Source organism: Lissotriton vulgaris, unplaced genomic scaffold (assembly GCF_964263255.1).
Source record: "Lissotriton vulgaris unplaced genomic scaffold, aLisVul1.2 SCAFFOLD_453, whole genome shotgun sequence".
In the NCBI taxonomy this organism is placed as follows: Eukaryota; Metazoa; Chordata; class Amphibia; order Caudata; family Salamandridae; genus Lissotriton; species Lissotriton vulgaris.
Genome location: NW_028254176.1, coordinates 85,057 through 110,223, shown reverse-complemented (window position 1 = coordinate 110,223; position 25,167 = coordinate 85,057).

Genomic DNA, 25,167 nt, shown 5'->3' with positions numbered 1-25,167 from the left:
AGAAATTTTTGTCTTCAAAATTGTATTCTCTGATATTCTTAGACCGTGTGTGCGCGAATAAGGGTTTGTGTGTGAAAACAGTTTTGAAATAGGCTTCTTGGTCCAAGACTTTCCATCTGCGTGAAATGATTTTTTCTAATTTGGCAGCCTGGTGAGAAAACTTCTACACGATAACGTCTCTCTTTTGCATCTGGATCGTGATCTCGATAAAAAAATATTTGCGGGCTTTCTGAGTTGCGCATTCCTTGGCAGAATCCAGTATTTCCCGAGGATATCCTCGTTTGTTATAGCTCTTTGCATTTTGGTCACTGAAAAATAGGCAACTGAAAACATTGATTGATTCGCTATATCATGTTTTGATAATATTGTACAATCTGATTTGAATCGTCAATCATGCACTGTTTTGTTGTCGCAAAAATGTAATTGTGAATATATTCAAAAAATGTAATTACTAATCTGATTCACAGAGTCTTTGTTGAGTTTATGTTTAAGTGATTAATTATTGTGTTGAAACCTTAGGTGCTATTTGCTGTGCGCTTCGATAGAGTAGGAGTTTTCTTCGTACCCATTTGAGTGACAATCTTTTAGGAATCTGCCTGCACCATCTCACCCCCTGCGTGCACGGCAGGAGGTGAGATGGTGCAGGCAGGAGGTGAGATGGTGCAGGCAGAGGGAGAGATGGTGCAGGCAGGGGGTGAGATGGTGCAGGCAGGAGGTGAGATGGTGCAGGCAGAGGGAGAGATGGTGCAGGCAGGGGGTGAGATTAGGCATGAGCGAATTTTGCGGATCTCGCGTTCGCGAATTTTGCGGATTTGCGGATTCGCAATCCGCAAAATCCGCGAATTCCCGCGAATTTGCGGATTTTTTTTTTTTGTGTTCGCCCGTGTTTCTGCCAGTTCGCGAGGGTTTTGTACACTTTCGCAAATTGCGAACTTACCTGTCGGGTCGCAAGTTTCGCGAACTTGTTGTTTCTACGTGTCCAGCCTGTTTGGGACACTCTTCTTCATCACTGCCACTCTCTGTCACCACTGCCACTCTCTGACTACTCATGCCACCCTCTGGCCCACCCATGCCACCCTCTGTTTCATCACCACACCCTCTGGTTGTCCAGTGTACATTATTTTCGGCAAAGCAAAGCACACCTTCCCTGCCTCAAGTGACCTGAATTAATTTGGGGCTGATTAATGTGTCACAGAATATTTTTTTAGCTGGCACCCGCTTCCTTAGTGCGCCCTGATTAGTGATCTTTTGCACTTGCTAAGTGCTTTCATTGTTGCAAAATTAGTTACAACACCTGCCCTGCCCCAACTGACAATAATGAATTAGGGGCTGATTAATGGATTTTAACTTCCAGCCTGGCTCCTGCTTGTCTCCCTTAGCTGTAATTTAGGACCTTTGTGGCATATGTGTAACTATTCTGAGGTTCAGAGCAGGGTCACATAATAGTTTCAACTGGCAACTGAACTCTGGAGGGGCCCCTCAGGAAGCACTACAGGAAATGGCTACTAATGATGAGCCTGAACTTTTGAACCTGGTAAGTAGTTACTTTCAGTTTTGCTAAGATCGTATTTCTGCAATTTTGCACTTATTCGCGGGGCGCGAACTCACGCGAACTCACGCGAACTCACGCGAACAGTGCGAGCAGTGCGAGCAAAATCCGCTGCTCGCGGATTTGCGGATTTTGCGGGAGATTCGCAAATCTCGCGGATTGCGGATTTCCCGAAAATCCGCAAAATCCGCGAGCGGAACGGATTTTCCGCCCACCCCTAGGTGAGATGGTGCAGGCAGAGGGGGAGATGGTGCAGGCAGAGGGTGAGATGGTGCAGGGAGGGGGTGAGATGGTGCAGGCAGGGGGTGAGATGGTGCAGGCAGAGGGGAGATGGTGCAGGCAGAGAAAGAGATGGTGCAGGCGGAGGGGAGATGGTGCGGACAGAGGGAGAGATGGTGCAGGCAGAGGGTGTGTGGTGCAGGCAGAGGGGAGATGGTGCAGGCAGAGGGGAGATGGTGCAGGCAGAGGGTGAGATGGTCCATGCGGTAAGTCGTGAGGGGGTGACACCATGAGTTACCCGCACCGGGTGACACCAACCCTAGTGACGCCACTGATGTACAGCAAGGCACTAAGTGTGGGAGATAAAGTACATCACCGCAGAAGAACTTTCAAGTCGAGAGTGAAAACAGGAACTCTACATGTCTGCCCGGAGAGTGGAGGCTGCATGAATCCTGGAGCCAGTACGAGTATGCTGGGGCTCCTCCTCAGGTAGGACAGTGAGCGTTTTAGTGGAAGTGCTTCCAGGACAAGCTCATATGACCTCATTTTAATCACACGCTTATTAGTCCTAATTCACACCATTTGCAAAGAAGAGATGGTGTGTACACATTCTTTTGATGTCTCAGTGCATGATGCCAATCAGATTTGGTGCACTGGAGGGGATTTCGGTGATGAATCAGTTCTGGCTTAGCAGTGCCTGATGAATCAGGTGCCTTGTGTAAACTATTGATTTTTCAGTGTTGGCCTACCTGCATAAGTGCCATGCGGGAACGGGGGTGCAATATTACAGCTCAGCAAATGTCTCAAGTCTGGGATAATAGCGCATGGTGGAAGCGGAAATACAGGAACTCTTGGGCTGTCTCTTGGTAGGACAGTGGCGCAGGCTGCAAGTCAGAAGAGACGCTGCGCCACTGACCACCTAGGGACATTAAGTGTAAATGAGAGACATAATGTGTTACTGCAGACAGATAAGATCACGTGGAATCGAATGGGCCAGGTGTCAATGGTGCCATGCCCTGTGGCACTAGAACCATGCTGATTAGCATTTTTGAAACCTTGAAATTAAACGGTTTCATTTATAGCGCCTTCTACAGTACTGCTGGTTCGTAGCACTGTAAATCTGTGCTTATCAACTCAGTAAAACGGTTCACCCGTGGGATAGAGGAGCAGAGGGACGGTGCACAGGAAGGATGCTGCAGGGATGGACCGCGAATCAGAACAACGCTGCAGTGAAGGGCAGGACCAATGAGTATGGAGATTGCGATTGCTGTTGGCATTCTTCTGTTCTGCCCTCTCCATCATCTCTTCCTTTATCTCCCACCTCCTCTATTTGAATTGCCTGTCTTTATTGTTTAGCTCTCTCCTTGCCCCATCCATCTCTCCGGTTGCTTGAAGAATCATCATGCTAATGAAGTAAGCGAGCATGTGCACATCTGTGCACAGCATGTAACATTCATTTGTGATCTGTTAGCAGTGCTCGGTACTTCAAAAGTCAAGATGTAACACTTTGAAGGGCTTCTCCCAGGAATTCATCACTTGGTAACCATTGTCAGGGTCGTAGGGGTGCTCCGATCTGCATCTGCCGCTGGTCTTAATAGTAGAAGTAGAGTATATTTTCTTTCATGGAAACTCTGTCCTCTATTAGGGGGCAAGGGTGATCCCTGTGGCATGTAGCAGGCGGAACAGTGCCTAGAAAAAATGCAGACTCCAGCACCTCCGGCATCTGCATCAAGCAACAGACTAGCTCTGGCAAAGGAAAGAGACGCCTGTCCTTGCTGGCTCCCACTGATGCCACGTGACAAGATATGGCGTCAGGCGTAACTCACGTGTCCCAGCCTCTGGCGCTGACCGGGGCCTGTTACTCTCACCCACATCCTCCCAAGGGACCACCAGCACTTGCTGTGAGACACCAGCTTCTTCTCGCCACAGTCACAGTTCAGAACCCAGCAACCAGAGCGGGCAGCTATCTTGGGCAGGGGTTGAGTATAATGATCCCATCCAAGTCCATGATACTGCTTGCTACAAAGACTTCCAACGCATCAGCAGGTGACAAATGCCCCTGTCAACATCTGCACATTTACAGGCACCTCCCAGAATGTATAGGGTACACCAAAGGTCATCAGCGGAACTTTCATTGGACAACCACGCACATGCATACCCTTTGCTCTACATTGTGCACGGTGCACAATCTTGATCCGACGTAGACTGAATCCAACACACTCTTGTCATGTCTACTGCAGTTCGATCGTCCAGCACTTGTACTGTCAGGTTACTCAGCAAGCTGCAACTTGTATAGTTTCTTGTACTTTCTGGCACTATTTGAGAACTTTATTGTGAATTGGAGTGTGTGATGTATCGCTCTTATAAGTGGTGTCATGTAGACACATGTCATCACTGTGCGCAAACTACTGTTCACTGTAGGACAACTTGAAGAAACAGATGACCTCCTACAAGTGATGATAGTTAAATATAAGACAAGTGATGAAAGAAAAGGTCACCCAGGGTTTAGTCGCCAATTTCTTAGTCTGTAACTTCTCCCCTAATTTTAAAGAGTTGCCCAGCATATCATGGAAGAGTATAGAGCAATCCCCCAAGGCAAAGCGCTACCTGCCAAGGTTAGTTAGAGTAGGGACAGAGGTGCACGGAGTTCAATGAAAGTACATGTGATGTCACAGAGAGTACAGGGGTGGTGTCCACTATGCTACTACGCGTACCCTGTCAAGTCAGTGCGGGCAGTTACGCCTGCTAGATGTACTAGTGTGGCTAATTATCTGTATGCAGGTGTGTATCACTTCAATATTTTGTGATGTTCATCGCATTCAAATGAACATTTTTATGTACACAGTGCACTGACAAGACTTACAAAACAATATAGAGATTTGGAACATTAGCATTATGCATCCAACCTCTGGAATCAGCAATTAACATACTGATCTGTTATCTGTTACATGTGTTTGAGTCACTGTTCGATGAACCTTTAGCCACCTTTTTAACTATTTTATAATAAAAATAAAATGATATTTTTTCATAATTGTTTGGTACATTGAGTTGATTTTTTTATCAATACTCATATTAAGGTCTGTTATAATTGTTTTCTGACCTACACGTTGCCTAGTGATTCTGTTCTACTATTTGCATTTTCCCTGTCCTAGGAACGCTTATTAGTTACAGGGGGTCCTTATTTTTCGCATAATGAAATCTCAGTTGGAACTTGGAGGGTTCCGTAGTTGGGCACCCAGCATTCGGACTGTTCGACCTTTGTGTGTCTTTTGAGTAAATGGACTTTCAGCAATAAGATTTGATTGGATCGTTAGGAAGTTATGACTAGGCAATTAGAAAGGTGCCATGTTTTGCAGGTTTTCAGGAACAACTCCGCCCTATTTTGAAAAAAAAGTCCAAATTCTTCTTCCACAAAGAGCCTGTGAAGTTCTTTGGGGGCTGGGACGATGTGCATTTGTCACCTGGTTTTACATCCTCTGGATTGTGAAGATGCCTTGGTGAGCTCCCAAGTAAATGATGTTGCTATATTGATACATGTTTTTGTTGACAGCTTCAATCTCGTGTGCAAGAGAGAGAACTTGGTCAAACCATACCCCATAATTTTATACTGACTGAGTTTTTTTTTTACTATATTATGTCTACGCAACATGTGCTTTTTTTTTTTAATTCAGTGCAGTCATGAACAGGAATTCAAATCATCTATCATTCTTCTCCAATAATGGACCTCCTTATGCTAGGGGGTGCACTGACAACTCAACTGCTCGTGGATGAACAGAACATATACTTTACAGATTCCATACTGGTGTTTCTAATAGGTTGGCCTAGCATGATTCAACCCTATGACCTTTAGGCTGACCCTAGACAGGTAGAGTAGGCACTTGCCCCCACAACTGGTGGTTATAAGGCATTGAAGTAAAATTCACATACCGAGACAAAAACAATGTCCTGAACAAGTGAGACCATGCTGCACACCTCACTGTCTATAGGCACAGAATGCAGCAACTGGTTCCTAAATTTATGAATAGACTTTTATTCAAAACAAAAAACTTTCCGAGAGCACTAGAAAAGGTGCCAAGGTTGAGAGAAAAGTACTCTAGGAAATTAAAACATCAGATGACTCCATGTCTTTAAATAGGAGGCTCTCTATTGGATAAGTGAAGCACACCTGACTTTTGCACAACTCAACTCTTTGGAAATTTTTAACCGAGCGTGTTACAGTGAGATGCGTGTTGCCCAAACACGCCTGAATTATACACCGTATCGCAAGTCAGTGCGACCTGATCACTGTGCACATTAGCGCATGCTGCTGCATAAACATTTAAAACATTGTACAGACTTAAACAGAACAGTTCACTCTACTTCAAACAGAAAATGATACCATAACTTCTCTAAATCATAGCTGAAATTCCATTTAATGTTCAAATATTCAAATTTTCATATTGAACAAACAGCTTATGCAATCTTATTTTCACGTTATGTGTATAATGCCCAATGCATTTCGGGTTTTCAGCCCTTCCTCAGGGGCTTCAATCTGAAACATACCAAAACGTTAAATGAATAAAATGCAAAACACTTTGTATACAAGGATTTGTAAGGTTTACATTGTTGTCAAAGAACAATATACTGCGATGAACAGCAAAACACATTACAAACTTTACTACATGTACTGAACCATACGGTGAATTAATTTGTTGAAACTAAAAAATGAGTGAAAAAAAGAAAAAACGAAAAGGATGTGCACAAGAGAAAACAGAAACTCAGCTCCTAACCACCATGCCTGTGAAATTACTCTCAATGTCTTATTCGTGTTTACCCCATCCAAAACATAATTAATAACCACACTCACTTCTGTCTTCAATTCTCTACAAATGCTGTAAATAGGAACAAGAATCTGATGTTAGAAAGTGAAAGCTGGCGCTATAGAAACTCAGAATGATGACCGTTGTAGCAACCACACCTTTAAATGCGTCAATAATCTGCATAGACTTCTTCCTTCTCAACACCCCTTAGCAACAGGTTACAAGCTGTTGAAAAAACCAAAATATCAACCCGTGATTGTTTCTACCTCCTGTTAATAATACCATCAACCAGAATCAGTCAAATACAACGCTTACCGATATCCGACTTCAAAGTTCCCTGTTGTCAAACCGAGTTAATCCATTTCAAACAGGTGATGAACGTAAAACCTCAAAATGTTTTGTATATCTACACGCTTTGACGTCCTACTTCATGTAACAATCCATGAACATAGAAAATGGACTCCGAACAAATCGCAGGACTACAACCAATGAATAGACACTATCGAACACCATGTATACTGCGATCACAAAAATAGACAGCAGACTGAAATGACCAAGTTGAAAAACAAACAAAGTTACCTTGTCAATAACAAGATACTCAATGTTTAATTTCACTATAAACGAAAATGAGAAATCCAACTACAACACCATGTGATGTAAAAAAGGAACATAATATACACCGTCCACTATTCCTCATAAATAAAAAGGAGAAAGGAAAAGGTAGGAAAATTAAAGATGTGTGAAAACCAAAATAAAGAACAAAGTGTCAGGAATTATGTTTTTTTGCAGGAGTCATGATAGCATGGAACTTCTTAACAAAAGGCACAACTACCACATTGTGTGTGCACTTTCATGATCCAGAACATCCTGTACTGATTATAGAAAACACCCATAGTCAATTTTTTCATTGATACCCCTGGGGTCCTGTGTATCCAGACCCCTAATCCAATGTACCTCCCTTTGGAGTAAGGATCTCGTTAGATCCTTCCCTGCAAAGGGTTCAACTTTCTCAAGACCTGCAAGGAATGGCAAGACTACTTGATTGATTATGGGTTCTTATCGTACTCTTATGTTCTGACATACAAGTCTTGACCTTCCTCTCAGTCTTGCCTACGTATAAAAGTCTGCATGGACATTTAATACAATAGATGATGTTCTGTGAATTGCAATCAGTGGTATGATATAGTTTAATAGTTTCGCCAGTATGAGGATGTTGCAACGTGTTTCCAAGAATAACGTTGTTGTAGTGTACGTAGTTCATACACTTCTTGGTTCCACTAAATTCCTGGTGGTTACATTTTTTTGAACTCATCATTAATAGTTCTTTTGAATTTTTAGATCGTTGATAGGTATATAATTAGGGCTCCCAGTTTTCTGTTTTTACTGATTTTTACAGATAAATACAGACAGAAAACAATATGTTTTCTGTCTGTATTTATATTTAAAAACAGAAAAATACAGAAAATAGTCCTCCTTGTGAGTGACTTTCCATGCTGTCCTTCATGAATACCAGGCCAACAGCTGAGCAGATAGAAAGCATGTTGAGTTAAAAAACAGGTTGAGATTTCCTTAAATGTAGGCATTACTTAACGTGTATTTGTATATAATGCTATATTTACATGTAGGTGTAGTGTTTTGTTATATTTGTCTGCTTAATCTGCTAAAACTTAACAGGCATCGAAGTATGAGTGCATGTTTAATAGTCAAATAAATGTGGATATATACAATTTTATGACTTTGTTTATTCTTAAGACGCAAAATAAATATGGATAAATACCAATAAGACGGCCCAAAAATAAATATGGATAAATACAGACGGAAATGTTAAAAAAATAAATACCATAAAACCGGGAGCCCTATATATAATGGTGTGCGAGCAAAAATTCTATTAAAATCAGTTTCACAATGTAATAACTCCCAATGACGATTAATGATGGTTTTGATTTTCCTCGAACTAGTTGGAAATTTTGAAACAAATACTTGACGACTGTCTGAAGATTTTGGTTGTTTCTGTAGTAGTTCACTTTGTGTAAGTCGAGACACTTTTTCAGCTGCATGTTCCAAAATATCTTCAGGGTAACCTCTAGCTCTGTATTTATGTCGCTGAATTGCGAGTTATTTGTTGGTTGAATAAGTCTCGGAACAAATCTTTTTAATGCACAATATTTGTGAATATGGAAGATTCTGCATCAAATTCTGTGGATAAAAACTGCAGAATGAGAGAGCGTTATTTCTAGTTTGAATCTCAAAATCTTTAAGTGAAATTTGTACATCTAAAAATGTGATAGAAATTTTGCTGATGTTATGCGTAAACTGGATGTGTTCAAAATGAGAATTGAGTTGACATAATCTCTTCTTGACTGCTGGTCCACATTATAAAAATGTCATTGATGAATCTACAATACAGTAGAAGATGTTCCTTCCAATCTTGTTTGTTTAGTACAAAGTCTGCTTCAAATTTAGCCATAAATGTATTCGCGTATGTGGGGCCCCCGCAAAGCCCATTGAAGTCCCCATCTGCTGAAGAATTTTTCTTTCTTCCCATTGGAAATAACTGTTTTGTAAACAAAAATGCAAAAGTTCCAACAAGAACACCTTATCTGCCTTCACAGTTGGTTGATTCAATAGTGCCCATTCCACTGCTTCCATGCCTCCTGCATGGGGATCGAGGTGTACAACGATTTAACATCTATTGTACATAGTAGTCTTGCGATCAATTTTCACCTGTTGTAAAAACAATACAAAGTCGGTGGTATCCTTCACGTACGTTGACCAATTTTGTACAAAAGGCTGGAGAATAAAATCTACATACTGACCAAGAGGCTCAAAAATAGTACCAGAGCCAGCGACAATTAGTCTTAACAGGGGGTTCAAAAGATCTTTATGAATTTTGGGGAGCATGTATAGCCGTGGTCTTTTTGGGTTGGTGACAATCTGATATGATTTGGTAGAAGAGGTGATCCTTCCCATCTCCAAAGCTTTGGTCAGAATGATTTCCAATGTTTTAGTTAAATCTCCAGTTGGATCCTTTTACAGTAACAGATGTATTGTAGGATCAAAGACATGATCATTAGTACTCTGTAGGTAGAATGACTTGTCCATGACAACTATCGCTCCTCCTTTATCAGCTTTTTGAATCATGATTTCAGTATTGTTCTGAATGGCTTTTAACAACTAATGTTCTTTAGGTGTAAAATTGCCCTGCTTAGATTTTTTATGTTGAGTTTCAATAGATACTTTCTTACTAGATTCTCAAAAGAATCCAAAGTCTTATGGGAAACTGGTGCCTGAAATTTAGATTTGGGTTTGAATTCAAGAAATTCAGTGTCTGGTTTTTCAGAACTTGGCGGAAGAACATTAGTAAAAAAAATTCTTAAACGTAATACTCTCATAAATATGAATAACGCAATTTCACATTCCAGATTGAATATACAAATAATACAATGTTGAAGACCAGAGATGCTCAGCCTTCATGACTCGAGAGTGATGGCACAAAAACATGTTCCACTGGTTTGCCCTGTGTACCAGTCAAACACCACTTGCGTCTGGTCTCTTGTGGATGGTTGGGGCTATAATGAAACATTCGGGACCTAATAACATGGACCTGGATAGTAATGGTTTGAATGTCCTCTCGCCACCAGGGTACGGGGACCTCAGGGGACACTGTCTCAGAATAGGGAAATCTTGACGAAATTCTTCCCTGCCTAGGGTACTTGGGGTCCAGGTGGATTGGTTAGGGTTGGTAAAGTCTACCAGTGAAACGCTATGCACAATAACTTGGAAACAACAGAGCAAAGAAAAAAATATTTTAAGTTTAGAGTTTCCACCGTCTCAGTCCTGAGTTGCAGGAGCCAGGGAATAGTGTCCTTTCCTCTGTGAAATATAAATGTCCTTTCAACTGTGAAATATATGTGTGGTGTTGCTCCTTTGGTTAATTCCATTTACATCACTTAAACCTGAGCAAGTACATATGCATAGAGAGGTGTGCATTCCCAGGAGGAGAAATGATGTGTAATACTGCAAAAAAGGCACATTTCTCATTCAGATCCCTGTTCTCATCAGGATGTGGAAGGGAAAGAAATAATGATGTATTTATCCCATCGGTAAAGAAAGAGGAGCTATGCCTATGGTGTCACAGACAGGGTGTACCAGACTTCCCCCTTTCCCGTTTTGCACACAGAAAACTAGTGAATCACCTCTGTACACATGCAAGATATCACCTTGGTGTCTCACATAGTGCAAGCACTTTCAACTGCTGCATCAGGAAACGAGGGGCTGATGGCTATAGCCAGGTAAGGTTTTTTTGGCCTGGCAGGACCTTTGAAAAAACATGGCAGGTTGTCCTAAAGGCAATAACCTGCCATGGAGAAGCAATGTACTCCTTGAACGACAGGGGCACCTTTTGATCATATATACCGTGGCTGGAGTTCTCACTTTGGGATGCATAGGTTGTTTAATCCGGTGAAGTAGTGCGGAACCTTGGAAAGCAGGCATTTGTGTGTGGTGCACAGAACCACTTATATTTGGGTGGGCCTAGTTGGGAGCCCAGAATTAGTGCTTCTTTCTTTGTTAAGTGCTGCAGTTTTTTATGCGTTTGATCGATTACAGTGGACATTTCAGATACAAGGAATAACAGTCATCCGTCCTTTCAAAGGACTCTGCCTTTCAGTATGGACCGGTATTAATTATTTGTCGGGTGTAGGTGCTGCATGGAGTAATTGACGAGCGTGGACAGCATGATAAAAAAGAACAGTGCTACAACTGCTCCAAAAATAGCATCTTCTAAAACATCCCTACATGGAAAAAGCTGGAGATGTCTTTTATTCGCCAGAATTTACAGTGGGATCCAGGCGTGAATACAATGAAGCCGTGCACTGCGGAGATAAAGAGAATAAAGGGTATTTCAATCACTTCTTGAGAATCATTCATTGAAAAATGTCTTATCTCATATTTCGCTGCTTCACCAGGCTGCCTTTCAAAAGCACAAGCACAGCTTCATAGCTAATGCCCGCTGACTCTTTAGTACTTTTCTCTGCCTACACCCACTCCATCTAGAAGGCTTCTGTCATTACTTGGGGGTAAAAGGATGTGGGGGGAAGAGGGATAGTGAAGCTGTGTTAGGGGGTGAAACTAAAAAAAGGATTTATTTCTGGCCAGTATTGGCTGCTGCTTGTACTCTCAGCCTGCACGCTACCTCAAACAAGCATTGACAAAGCGAATAGGACTCGCCTATGCACAACCTATTCGCTTTCTCAATGTTTTTTTTTGCCGTGTTGATCAACAAAGCGGCTGCTGTACAGTATGACTGAAAGTATAAAAAAGTCCCTGTAGAATATTGAATTGTATATCATGTCATTTAATAGTATGGTAGGTATACTATGACCTGTTCTTGTATAGCATAGTATGGTTTTGTACGGCCTGCCATTGTATAGTACGATACAGCCTATCATGTTTTATTTGGTATTAGTCATCATATAGAATGGTATGGTCTGTCATTGTATAGTATACTAGCAGCCCGTCCCGACGTTGTCCGTGTATGAATTGCTTGCCGGCCAGTAGTATATTGTTTTGTAGGATTTCGTTTTGATAGTATTTCTTATCTGTGACAGGCCTGTGAAACGCTCAGATTCACAATGCACTGCTCATGCACTTAAGAGTGCGCGGTCAGTAGTGTGTGAACTCGCGTTTCCCTACTTTATTTTTTCTTGCAATATTATATAGCGCGAACTCGACAACATGGCATGAGCACAATTTACATTACAGAAGAACACATACATTTGTGGTAGGCACGGGGAGACAAAGCGATTTTCCTGGAATCCCAGGATGTTGAGCTGATGCCGAGATTCAAACGTAGCTCCCCAGCTCTAAAGATCGCAATTCTAGATCTTCTGGCGGGAGGTGTTTCTAAAAGTGTATGTCGGTGCTGGCCATCAATGAGAGAGACCTGTGCATTTTTAAAAATGGGTGGTGAAGAAATATGAGTATGTTGCTGGAGATGTTGGCCGCCGTGCCACCAATCTACTTACCGGGGGAGGGATAGTCCCTTTCTTGCTATTTCTGTGGAGGCGGGCCTTGTGTCCGGATGTGCGTGGCGCGAGGCCTGTGCGCAACAGAAGTGGAAAATCTCCAGTCTGCGCTTCAGGCGTCACCGAAAGTTAAGGCGAGATTAGATATTCTGCACAAAGGCCCCTGTTTGCGCTCCTTCCAGCCCTTGGGAATAGCGACATGCCTGACCTCCATACAGTAAAGCAGGTGAACGTCACTGGGAGCGCAGGGCAAGCACACCCGGAGCTGGAATGTAATGAACCTGGCCCGAAAAACCACAAAATATTGGGCACAACGCTCTCTTTTTTTTTGTAACACCGCGCTCCGCACACGCCCACGCCCCCAGCACACGCCCACAGCACACAATATGAGACATGGCATGAAGGGCGGATCGTACCACACGCCTGCAGCGTTTGTCACGCCCCCAGCATATGCCCACAGCACAACGCAGGCACGCCCACAAGGGACTACTTTGCTGGCACGGTTCTTTTACCTTTTAAATGTATATGGTGGGCGTCTGAATAGCCAATCAATCAATCAATCAATCATCGCATTTATATAGCGCACTACTCACCCAGAGGGTCTCAAGGCGCTGGGGGAGGGAGGTCCGCTACTGCTCGAACAGCCAGGTCTTGAGTTGTTTCTGAAGGCGAGGTGGTCCTGGGTCAGGCGGAGGTGGGTGGGGAGGGAGTTCCATGTCTTGGCGGCGAGGTAGGAGAAGGACCGTCCCCCTGTGGTGGCTCTTCGGATGCGGGGGACGGCGGCGAGGGCGTGGCTGGTTGATCGAAGCTGGCGTTTGGGAGCGTAGAAGTTGAGGCGGCTGTTGAGGTATCCTGGGCCTTGGTTGTGTAGGGCTTTGTGTGCGTGGGTGAGGAGACGGAAGGTGATTCTCTTGTTGACCGGGAGCCAGTGCAGGTCTCTCAGGTGTCCGGAGATGTGGCTGCGACGGGGGATGTCCAGGATGAGTCGTGCTGAGGCGTTCTGGATCCGCTGGAGTCTCTTCTGGAGTTTGGCGGTGGTTCCGGCGTAGAGGGAGTTGCCGTAGTCCAGACGGCTGGTGACGAGGGCCTGGGTGACCGTCTTCCTGGTCTCGGTGGGGATCCACCGGAAGATCTTACATAGCATGCGCAGGATGTTGAAGCACGATGAGGAGACAGCGTTGACTTGTCTGGTCATGGAGAGGGAGGAGTCCAGGATGAAGCCCAGGTTGCGTGCGTGGTCTGTTGGTTTGGGTGCGCTGCCTAAGGGCGGGGAGCCACCAGGAGTCGTCCCAAGCGGCGGGTGAGGGTCCCACGATGAGGACTTCCGTCTTGTCCGAGTTCAGTTTCAGGCGGCTGTTCTTCATCCATTCGGCTACCTCTTTCATCCCTTCGTGAAGGTTGGCTCTGGCGGTGGCGGGGTTGTTGGTAAGGGAGAGGATCAGCTTAGTGTCGTCGGCGTAGGAGATGATGTTGAGGTTGTGCTGGCGTGCGATGTCTGCGAGGAGGCTCATGTAGACGTTGAAGAGGGTTGGACTGAGCGAGGAGCCTTGAGGAACGCCGCAGATGACTTCGGTGGCTTCAGATCTGAACGGAGGGAGGCGGACTCTTTGTGTCCTTCCGGCGAGAAAGGAGATGATCCACTCCAGTGTCTTCTCCTGGACTCCGACGTTGCTGAGGCGTTGTACTAGGGTACGGTGGCAGACAGTGTCAAAGGCCGCGGAGAGGTCGAGGAGGATGAGGGCCGCTGTTTCTCCGTTGTCGAGCAGCGCTCGGATGTCATCGGTGGCTGCGATCAGGGCGGTCTCGGTGCTGTGGTTGGCCCGGAAGCCAGACTGCGAGGGGTCGAGGGATCCGTTCGTCTCGAGGAAGGCGGCCAGCTGCTTGTTGACGGTCTTCTCAATGACTTTTGCAGGAAACGGGAGCAGCGAGATGGGGCGGTAGTTCTTGAGGTCGGCCGATGGCTTCTTAAGTAGGGCGCGGAGTTCGGCGTGCTTCCAGCTCTCCGGGAAGGTAGCGGTGTCGAAGGAGGCGTTGATGATGTCCCGCAGGTGGGGTGTGATGACAGCGTCGGCCTTGTTGAAGACGTGGTGGGGGCAGGGGTCGGTCGGAGATCCGGAGTGGATGGAGTTCATCGTGCGGACGGTGTCTTCGGTGCTGATCGGAGTCCAGGCGCGGAGGGTGGTGGTGGGGGGCGGTGGTTCGGTCGTGGCGTTCGTCGGTTGAGTGCTGAAGCTGTTGTGTATGTCCGCGATCTTGTTGTGGAAGTAGGAGGCGAGGGAGTTGCAGAGGTCTTGCGAAGGGGTGATGTCGTTGTTTCCGGCGTTGGGGTTGGAGAGCTCTTTGACGATGTTGAAGAGTTCCTTGCTGTTGTGTGCATTGTTGTTCAGTCGTTCCTTGAATGCAGTTTTCTTGGTGGCGCGGATGAGTTGGTGGTGTTTTCGGGTGGCGAGCTTGAGGGCAGTCATGTTGTCCGGTATTGGGTCTCTGCGCCAGGTTCTCTCGAGGGCTCAGCAGTTCTTCTTGGAGCTCTTGAGTTCGTTGGTGAACCATGGGGCTTTCTTGCTACCGGGTCTGCTAGGCGGGGTCCTCAGGGGGGCGAGCTCGTCTGCGCAGTCGCTGATCCACTTTGTGAGGTTGGTGGCCGCCTGGCTAGGGTTCGTTGTGCTGGTGGGAGGGTTCATGCTCAGGGAGGTCGCGAGCTGGTGGCTGTGATCTTGTTCCAGCTCCTGCGTGCAACCTGTTGCTGGTGGTGGTGGATCGTGGTCCTTCCGAAGCTGAAGTGGACGCAGCTGTGGTCCGTCCAGTGGAGTCCGGTGGCGTGGCTGAAGGCGATGTCCTTGCTGGATGAGAAGACGGGGTCGAGTGTGTGTCCGGCGTAGTGGGTAGGGGTGGTCACCACCTGCTTGAGTCCCAGGTTGGCGAGGTTGTCCAGCAGGGTGGTGGTGTTGCGGTCGTTGTTGTTCTCCAGGTGGAAGTTGAGGTCCCCTAGGAGGATGTAGTCAGCGGAGCGGAGGGCGTGCGGGCTGATGAAGTCGGCGATGTCTTCGCTGAATTGTGTGCGTTGTCCCGGGGGTCTGTAGATGAGGGTGCCTCTGAGGGTGGTCTTGGGGTTGATGTGGACCTGAAAGTGCAGGTGCTCGGCGGTAGCGAGGGTGTCGTCGGTGTTGGTCGTGATGCGGATGGTGTTCCTGTGGATGATGGCGATGCCTCCTCCGGTGTGGTTGATGCGGTCCCTTCGGATGATCTTGTAGCCGTCTGGGATGGCGATGGCGATGTCGGGCGCTGAGGAGGCGTTCATCCAGGTTTCCGTGAAGAAGGCGACGTCTGGGGCTGTGGTGTCGAGTAGGTTCCAGATCTCGATGGCGTGCCTGTGGACGGAGCGGGTGTTGAGCAGGATGCATTTCAGGTGGCTGCTGCTGTTGCTCGTCTTGGTCTTGGTTGGTGCTGGAGTAGTGCAGGTCCGGAAGCAGGTGAACTTGCAGGAGTTGCAGCAGAAGGGTCCGTGGGTGCGTCTCAGGGTGGCTCGGTAGCAGCCCGGGACTCGGCCAGCGTTGAAGGCGTTGAGGGTGGCGGCGTCGTACGTCCGGCGGGCGGGCTGGGGTCTGCGGGGGCCAGGGGTCCTGGCACTGGGCGCGGTCCAGGCGCGGACGGGCGCAGACCGGCTTACCTTTGGCGCACCTTCGGCGCGCTTAGGGCACGCCCGCTGCGCATGCACGCTGCGCGTACGCGTGGACTCCGCCATAAATGGCGTAGTGGGGGGGTCGAGGGAGGGGCAGCTGGGAGGCGGGAGCGGGAGGCGAATCAGGGGCGAGCAGAGGGAAGAGGGGGCGGGCCGCTGGGAGGCAGCGGTGGGGAGGGGGGGAAGTGAGCGGCGGGGGGAGGAGGGGTGGGGGTAGGATCGGCGGGAAGTAAATAAACGGCGGGAAAGCGGCGGAGCGGCGAGGGGGAGGCCTGAGGGCTGACCCTAGCAGGCGGCGGGCAGGGGGCAGGGGCAGGGGTCGGGCCGGCAGTAGGGTGACCTGGTCATGGGACCGTGCTATGGCAGGGTCGGGGGTCAGGCAGCCGGCAGCAGGGGGGCCAAGCACGCTGGAACGTGCGAGGCTGGCCTGGGGCTGGAGGCAGGCAGCAGGGGGACCAGGCAGGTAGGCAGCGGGAGGACCTGGCAGGAGGCGGCAGGCAGAGGGAGGCCCTGGCACACGGGGACCGTGCGGCAGGAGGAGCGACCAGGAGGGTCAGCCTATGTCCTTCTGCTGCAACTGCCCTTTCCAACACTGTATTGGGTGTTGTGATTGGTGCTGTGGTTCCTGAGATTACGCGCCTCAAAGGTTAGGGCTCTCTCTTTATTATATTAGTATAGATTATGATATTATGGTATGGTATGGTACGGCCTTTCATTGTTTAGTATGGTATAGTATGGCGGCCAAACAAGCAAAAAAACACTTTACAATATAATGTTATTTTCACACTCATACTAGAATGTTTTATGCAACCTGTAATTATGGAAACATAAACCAATTTTAAACGCACCCTATTTTTTTCATAAAAGCTTTTAATCATGTCCAAGACATCCTATAAATCATGAAACAAGTTCCAAAAAAGCGTTTTGTTACAAACTAAACAAGTTATTATTTAATAGAGATAGCACAAAGCCATTAATGTATTTTGAATTTATTGTTAAAAATGGTGCTAACAACCTGGGGGCTAGTGGGAGGGGAAAAGGATGAAAAGTAAAAGATATCAAACAAGGGAAACGAGTGGGTGAAAGCAACACAGGGATCAAAACCAGGAGCAAGACAATCTAAAAACGCACTGTGAAAATGTTGTTATTGTGCGGCTCCACATTTCTTGTTCATAAATAAGTGGCACCTTGGCAAAATTAATTTTTTTCAAATTATGGAGACACACCAAAGCTCCAAATCTTTGTAACACTGTACACATTAAGCTACAATAGAAGCAGCCAAACAAGTAAAAAGCGCTTTACACTATTTTGACACTAGAATATGCTATACAACCCATAATCATGCAAACAGAAACCACTCTGTTGTTTTCATAAAGCATTTTAATCATGCGCCCAATACATCCTATAAATTATAAAACACGTAGCAAAAAAGCACTTTATACAACCTAAACAAGTGATTACTTAGTAATGATAGCACAAAACCCTTAATGTATTTTGAAATCATTGCTAAACGCGATGCTAGCATCACGTGGGTTGCTGGTGGTGTTATGCTACACTAAAGAGTAGAAGAGCAGAAAAAAAGTAAAAGGGAATAAACACAAACATGAGAAACAAGAGGGTGAAAGCAACACCACAGAACAAACCCAGGAACAAGACAACCAAAAACACATCACTCTGCAAATAGAAGATAACAAGCATTGGCATAGCCAATAGGTGTCGCATTTGGGACCTTATAAGTGTTTAGCCATGCAACAGTTGGTGTTGTTGCACCAAGGATATTCTGCTGCATAACTAAATACTCCAAAAAGCGAGACCTATTGGCTATGCCAATGCTTGTTTGTTTTTTGTTGCTGTTTTGTTTAAGTTGCCAGAGATACAATAGATCTACAATAGCTGGACATTGTTTTTGTTAACAGTTCTTTACATCAAATGAACTTGTTTTCATTGCTCTGAATGTTGTTTACATTCTAGTTGTAGGAAGGAGTCATTCCCGGGAGTGTGGGGGCTGCCTAGCTGTGTGCATGAGCCGAACTTTGCAAATGAGAAAAAGCCTGGTGCAGGCGCAATTGTGAGGCCCAGGCAGCATGACTCACTCACACAGAAGTTCATGCACTGCACCTGCCTACTCAGCATGGTTTAAGGAAACTCGACCCACTGCCTCCCAGGCATCGAACACATATTTACCAAGAAACTCTGAGAAGAGTCTGCTGCACTGAGGGCTGTGTGTGTGCCTGGTGGAAGCGTGCACTAATGGCTGGCGGTGTGTGCGCCCGGTGAAAGCGTGCACTGGCTGCTGGTGGTGTGTGTGCCTGGTGGAAGCATGCACTGACGGCTGGCGGTGTGTATACCTGGTGAAAGCGTGCACTGATGGCTGGTGGTGTGTGTGCCTGGTGAAAAGCGTGCACTGACGGCTGGTGGTGTGTGTACCTGGTGGAAGCGTGCACTGATGGCTGGTGGTGTGTGTGCCTGGTGGAAGCGTGCACTGACGGCTGGTGGTGTGTGTGCCTGGTGGATGCGGGCACTGGCGGCTGGTGGTGTGTATGCCTGGTGGAAGCGTGCACCGACAGCTGGTGGTGTGTGTGCCTGGTGGAAGCGTGCACTGACGGATGGTGGTGTGTGTGCCTGGTGGTAGTGTGCACGGACGGCTGGTGGTGTGTGTGCCTGGTGGAAGCGTGCACTGACGGCTGGTGGTGTGTGTGCGCCTGGTGGAAGCAGGAGCATTCACAGTGATAGAAGACACAAATGAAACTGAGGGGGAGGAGGGGGAGAAGAGAGGGCGGTAGTGCAAGCAGAGGAGCCTGATTACAGCAATAAAAACACAGATGGCAGCTGTGCACGTGCACAAGCTCGTGAACAAAGCTGTAGGCCAGCAAAAGCCTCTGGTGGCACTTTTAAAGCCACTTACTAAATGTATCGAAGAGACAGCGCATGCGCTTTCTCAGGCGAGACCTAAGTCGGGCACAGACAGAAAGTAGAAGCAACGGAAGGACAATCCCAAAGAAAGGAAGTAATAAGTGGTCCATGCTCCATGGATGGAAGTAGCCCACAAACAGAAAGTGAAGCCACCACGAACTAACCAAACAGGACCCAGCAAAAGATTGACAATGAAGCAAACAAATGGTAAGCAATGGTCCGGCTCCAAGCCCCCTTTAAGCGAACAAAATGTCTGGTAAGCGACAGCTGTCTCAGGTGAGACCTAAAAAGGGGTCACTTGGCACTGACCTTTAAAATTGCTAGTTTAGAAAAGACGTTTTCAGTCTTTTTTTGGAAACAAAGAGGCACTGAGCGTCACATCTCAATGGGGAGAGAGTTCTAAAAGAGGGTAGCTTCATAGAAAAATCCTTCTTCATGTAAGCATGGTTGGTCAAGAAGCCAAGGTCACTGCTTCATAGAACATTAGCAGTAGCTTTGTGATGTATTTTTATCTTTGAGAGATCTAGGGCCCAGAATTTTCGTATAGGTGAAAAATCCTAAATTTAAAAGGACCGCACCTATACTGGAAGCCGGTGCAGTCAACTTCTTACAAAGACCACCTGATCTCTCATAAAGCAACTGTAAATGAGTCGCACTGCTGCAGTCTGCCCTCTTCGCAGCCGATGACTCTGGTAACAACGGAGCCTGTGCATACAGAGGGACAATAATTTAATAAAGGCATATTTGGTCGTACTTTATGTGCCGAGATAGTATGGGGAGAAAGACTCTCACGTTGTGGTTTGAGTGAAAACAATTTTTAACTACTGTCCTTATCTGGGGTTGAAATGATAGGTCATCATCAAAACGAAAACACAGTTTTTCACCTTTATATCAACCTCAAACTTGTGTACAAAAATTAAGATGACAGGGAGGGAGGCCAAGTTCTATTTCTTATTTCACCGAAAGGCAATGAACTCCATTTTCAGGTTATTACACTGGACACTTTTGTTGGTAAGATACCCCTTTAGTCTTGTAAGGACCAGCTGTAGGACACCAACAATGCCCTTGTCTTTAGAGAATTTGATATGCATCTGGGTCTCATTGGTGGTCAATTGGATAAGGGGAGACTTGTTGCCAAAGATGTTAACAAGTGAAACAAGATGAAAGCTAAAGAGGATGGGTGCTAGCAAGAATCTTTGGTTTAGCAATATAAAGGACCAGACTGACAATCTGGTGTCCCAAAAAGAGTGACCAATTTAAGCCGTTTTTGACCAACAGATACCACCATGGACAACCTATCAGTCAGTCAGTCACTTAGCTTTTTTCGATTTTGATTTAAAAATCATAAAAGCATACAAACAAAACAAAACAAAAAAAAACAATTTTAGACTAATAACAGAGAAACATACATACAATAATATATCTACACGTTGAAAAGAACGTGTGCCCAGGCTGTTGGGACATTTCTTTGATTATATCGCACTGTACATAAAATTAGCATTTACCGTCTGAGTTAATACGTAAGCTTGTCCCTTTATAAAGGGGTCTTCAGAAATTACAATTTTTATACAGTAAATCAAATCTTTAGAGGGCAGGAGAGCTACTACCAATCAAAGCACGAGGTCCCCTTCCCATCAAATATTTGTGTGCTGCCGTTGATCTTAGTAGGGGGATATGTGGGGTACTTGGGTAAAAATCGTACAAGTCCCAAATGGAAATGGGGCCATCTCCTTCTTGGGGCTGGGAGGATCGTAGATGGGGGACAATGTTACAATTCCTAAATTTAACTAGAATTAGGTCCCCAGGGATGTCTTTAGGTAGTGACCCTAACCAGCCCACCCTTCTAACGCTCAGGATTCCACCGTCTTGATTGGGTAGGAGGGGTCTATTTTTAGTTAACCAAAATATGACCTTATTTAAAAGGTCTTGATGTCTTTCGGGTTTCCCATAAGTGGGTGCCTGTATTCCTGAAAGAACAAGCACAAAAGGGGCGGCTTCCGGAGGTAAATGTATACATGCTACTCTGTTCCGCTCCGCTCTGGCAACAGTGTAGTTAGTTAACACAGATTTGGGGGCAATTTTAGTAGCAGTTGGGGGCGGTATGTTAGGAGTTTGACTTTCAGTTGGGACATTTTTTTGGGTATTAACCCCTTCGCTGCTGATGACGAGCTCAGCTCGTCATCAGCCACGGTGGTCGTGTGCGGATGACGAGCTGAGCTCGTCATCTAACGCGGCTTTTGGAAAAAAGCGGCACAGAGCAAAAATAACCCCCGCACGCATGTGGTTAATTGGCATAGGCACTTCGGGGCAGTGGGTAGGTTGGAACAAATCGGTATTACCGTCTTTCTAGGAGGTGAAGTGTTGGCTTTAATGGTTGTCTCTATACTTGTCAATCTATCCCCCAGGATATTGATTTTTTCTACCAAGGGTGCTATTATAGATCTTAACCCCTTCGAAGCTAATGACGAGCTGGGCTCGTCATGGCGCTTACCTGCCGTGCGCGGATGACAAGGCCAGCTCGTCATGAATTATTGTGATTTTTTTTTTTCAGCGCAGGACGGGAAAACGCCTAGCAGCCATGTGGTTAATATTTGTTTGAACTGGAACAGTAGTGGCAACTGGGGCGATGATACTTGGTCATCCAAACTTACGGCATGTTAATGGCGGGCGATGAGAGACCAACACAAAGTTTTTGTATTTTAGGTTGATTTCCATGGCCATTAACCCCGTCATGCTTCCTTTTAGCGCTTGGGCCCTGAGGCAGTGCAGCAGCTTGGGTGTTGACCTCCTTAGATGATAGGGTTGGTTCACATAGTCTGCCAACGGGGGTGTCGATACTAGAGCCTTTTACAGGGGAGGGGGATACTACTGGAACGTACTTAGTACCACACAAAGCATTTAGTTCCTCCCAGTAAGATAAGTTTTGCGGACTAACCCGGGTTAATGGGGGAGAATGCGTAGTATCTAGGAGTTGGCGCGATTCATCAATATCTACTTCACTTAGAGTGGGCAGTATCCTCCTAATCGGGATCTGCTTTTCCATCCCATGCCCCGGGCCCCGCTGTGGGATAGATTTTTTGTAAGCCCCCTTGCGTGTCATAATTGAAGAAATATGGTCAATATTAATGTCTTTAACGGGGAGATAAAATGTCCATGGAAAGTCAATGTGTAGTGTAGATCTCTGTACCTTCTCTTGTCGGGGTGCCAAGGGAGGTGGCCCGTCCCGTCCTCCTCAGGCCTCGGAGGGCATTAGAGGGCCGGTCCCGCGCACTTCCCGCGGGGACAGGAGGCGTTCCGATGTATGTAGGCGCCTCCTGGCGCAGGCTGTGACGTCCCAGGTGCGCCTCTGCCTCCGGGGCACCTGGGGAATGAAGTCTGGGTCTGAGTTGCCGGCCGTTTCCCTCACGGCGCTCGGTGGACTCAGTAATGACAGTGAGGTGCTGTGGGGCTCAGCCAATACCCCTCCCGTGCTGCCTGGACTGGTGCTGCTAAGATTGGACCCCCCATCTAAAGGGACAGTAAGGTATACAACTGTGAACACTGCCAAATGGTCCAGCATAACCTGTGAATTTATCGACTATCCTTAAGGTGCAGTCTCAAAAAAGGAAATATAAGAATTTCTAAATAAGAATGAACTCAAAGGATGAAGAATGTTGTTTGGGGTGAATCTGTGATTAATAGGGAACATCTAGAATTAACAAACAAGTGAATGAGAGTCATGGAAACAGGGTCCAAACCCATTATTGTTCCAGGGCATGGGTCATTCTCTCTCTAGTACACTGTTACAGCCCGGAGGCCGCATGTGGCCCTCCCGACCTTTATATGCGGCCCCTTGGTCATCAGCAGCTGTCTTCTGCTCTTTACTTGTATCAGCACTAACAACGAAAGGATGAGAAATAAACCAATAAACCGTCAAGCTTCTTGCTAAATGTTAGTGTGTTTAAAGGAAGGAATTAACTAGGAAGTTCTGCACTGTTGGCGGATTTTGCCAACAAAATTCTAGTAAAGGTTTACTATTAAAACTTGACAAACGTCGGGACCTTCATAAATGTTAAAGAAAAACCGCAAGTAAAGAAATTAACAAAGATAGATTTTTGAGCCAGGAAATCCGTGCAAAAACCTAAGTTGGAGGGTTTTCCTGCCAAAATAAAGGTAATGCGTGTTTAATTCGACAGACACAATTTGTAGTATTGTAAATTTCACTTTGGTTTTATTTTGGTAGACGGGTTCACAGAACTGAGCAGCGAAAAAGCATACCCGTTTTGAGGGGTTGGAATCTTTCGTGCACAATCGAGAATGGTCTAGTAGACAAGATCTTGGATTATTCTGAATCTTCACAAACCTTCACCAGTTTTTTGGTTACTTTCCTCTAAAAAGAGGATGCGTTCAAGTTGGTCAATAGAATATGTTTTTCACTCTTTGAAACACACACTGAGGTGATAATGGCATTGCGGTGTGGCGAGGAATCTAGTTCACAGGCACCACATCACAGTTCAGATAACAGAGATTCATGGGTTACATGATATGGGTATTGTTTGTTTCTAGATTAGTTCTGTTTCCTCTGAAGAAGGACCATCATTCTGCAATGCATTGGGGGTGGATTGTATATAACAGACACAGAAAGGCACATGCTTGAAATTGGAAAATAAGGAGGTGGGCAGAAAGCACACTAGGCACCAGAGATAATGTCGTTTTTTTATATACGTAAGGGTCGGGCTGCCCAGAATGGTCATGCAATACCCCCACCTCCAAAATGGTCATTCTGCCCCCCCCCCTTTTTGGCCAACAGCCCTTTATCTGCCCCCCCCCCCTGAGGGTTGGGGGCAGAAAGGCCACTAGGCACTAGGGAAATGTTTATGGGCATGTCATGGAGCAGCCCAATTGGCAAGGCTCACTCCCCTTTTTTTTAGGCACACATTTTGGCTGTTTCAGTAATATTTTTAGTCTCATCTACTCCCAAGCGGGGCCAGCAAAAAACTAGAAATCAGGGAGAGTTTGTGTGTGTGTGTAAACAGGAGTTTGGCTGACGATCTACTGTACTGACATTTGGCTGGCATTTTGCTGGTGGTGTGTGTGTACTTGCACTTGGCTAACGGTGTGTGTGGACTCATGCTTGATGAAGGTGTGTGTAAATTGGTGGCGGTTGCCTGGTGGTCCGCGTGGAGTGGTGCTTGGCTTGCGGTGTACGTGGACTGGCGCTTGATTGACTGTGTGCATGGATGGCTTGCGTGTGGAGTGTGTGTGGTTGGCGCTTGGCGGGCGGAGTGCGTGGATAGTGCTTGGCTGACTGCACTGATCACGCTTGGCTGGCAGTGTGCATCAATGGCACTTGGCTGGCGGTGTGCATAGACTGTGCTTGGCTGGCAGCGTGGCTTGCATGAGTACCCCAGACTTTTCTTACCCAGAATCACCTGAAAACCTCAAATTTACTCACAGATCACATTTTTCTCACATTCTGTGGGTAAGTTGTAGGATCACAGCGCAGGCACACATTTCCTACCACCCAGTATTCCCCTTGGACTCCTTAGAAAAATTATACCTCACTCGTGTGGGTGCCCAAAGTAGCGTCAGCTTAAAAACGTATAAACAAATTGCCATTTTGGCCCCGCTTTGGGCCCCCCTCAATCTCTACAGGCTTTTGGCCCTTCCATGTCAAAGTCACTTGGCCCAGTCACTCAAATAAGGTATCATTTTTATCGGGAGACTGACGTCGAGAGGTAGGAAATTTACGCTGTGCCATGATCCCACAACTTTTCCACAGACATATTAGAGAAACATTTGACTTTTTAGCTAAAATTGAGGTTTGCAACGGAGTCTGGTAAGGAAAATGTTGGGGGATCAACACAAGTCATACCTCACTGGACTGACGTATGTCTAGTTTTCAGAAATATCTGGCTTTTTTAGGTTCCCATAGATGTCTGCAAACCCAGGACCAAAAGCACAGGTGCCCACCTATCTATCACAAATAAACCTGGTTTTTCA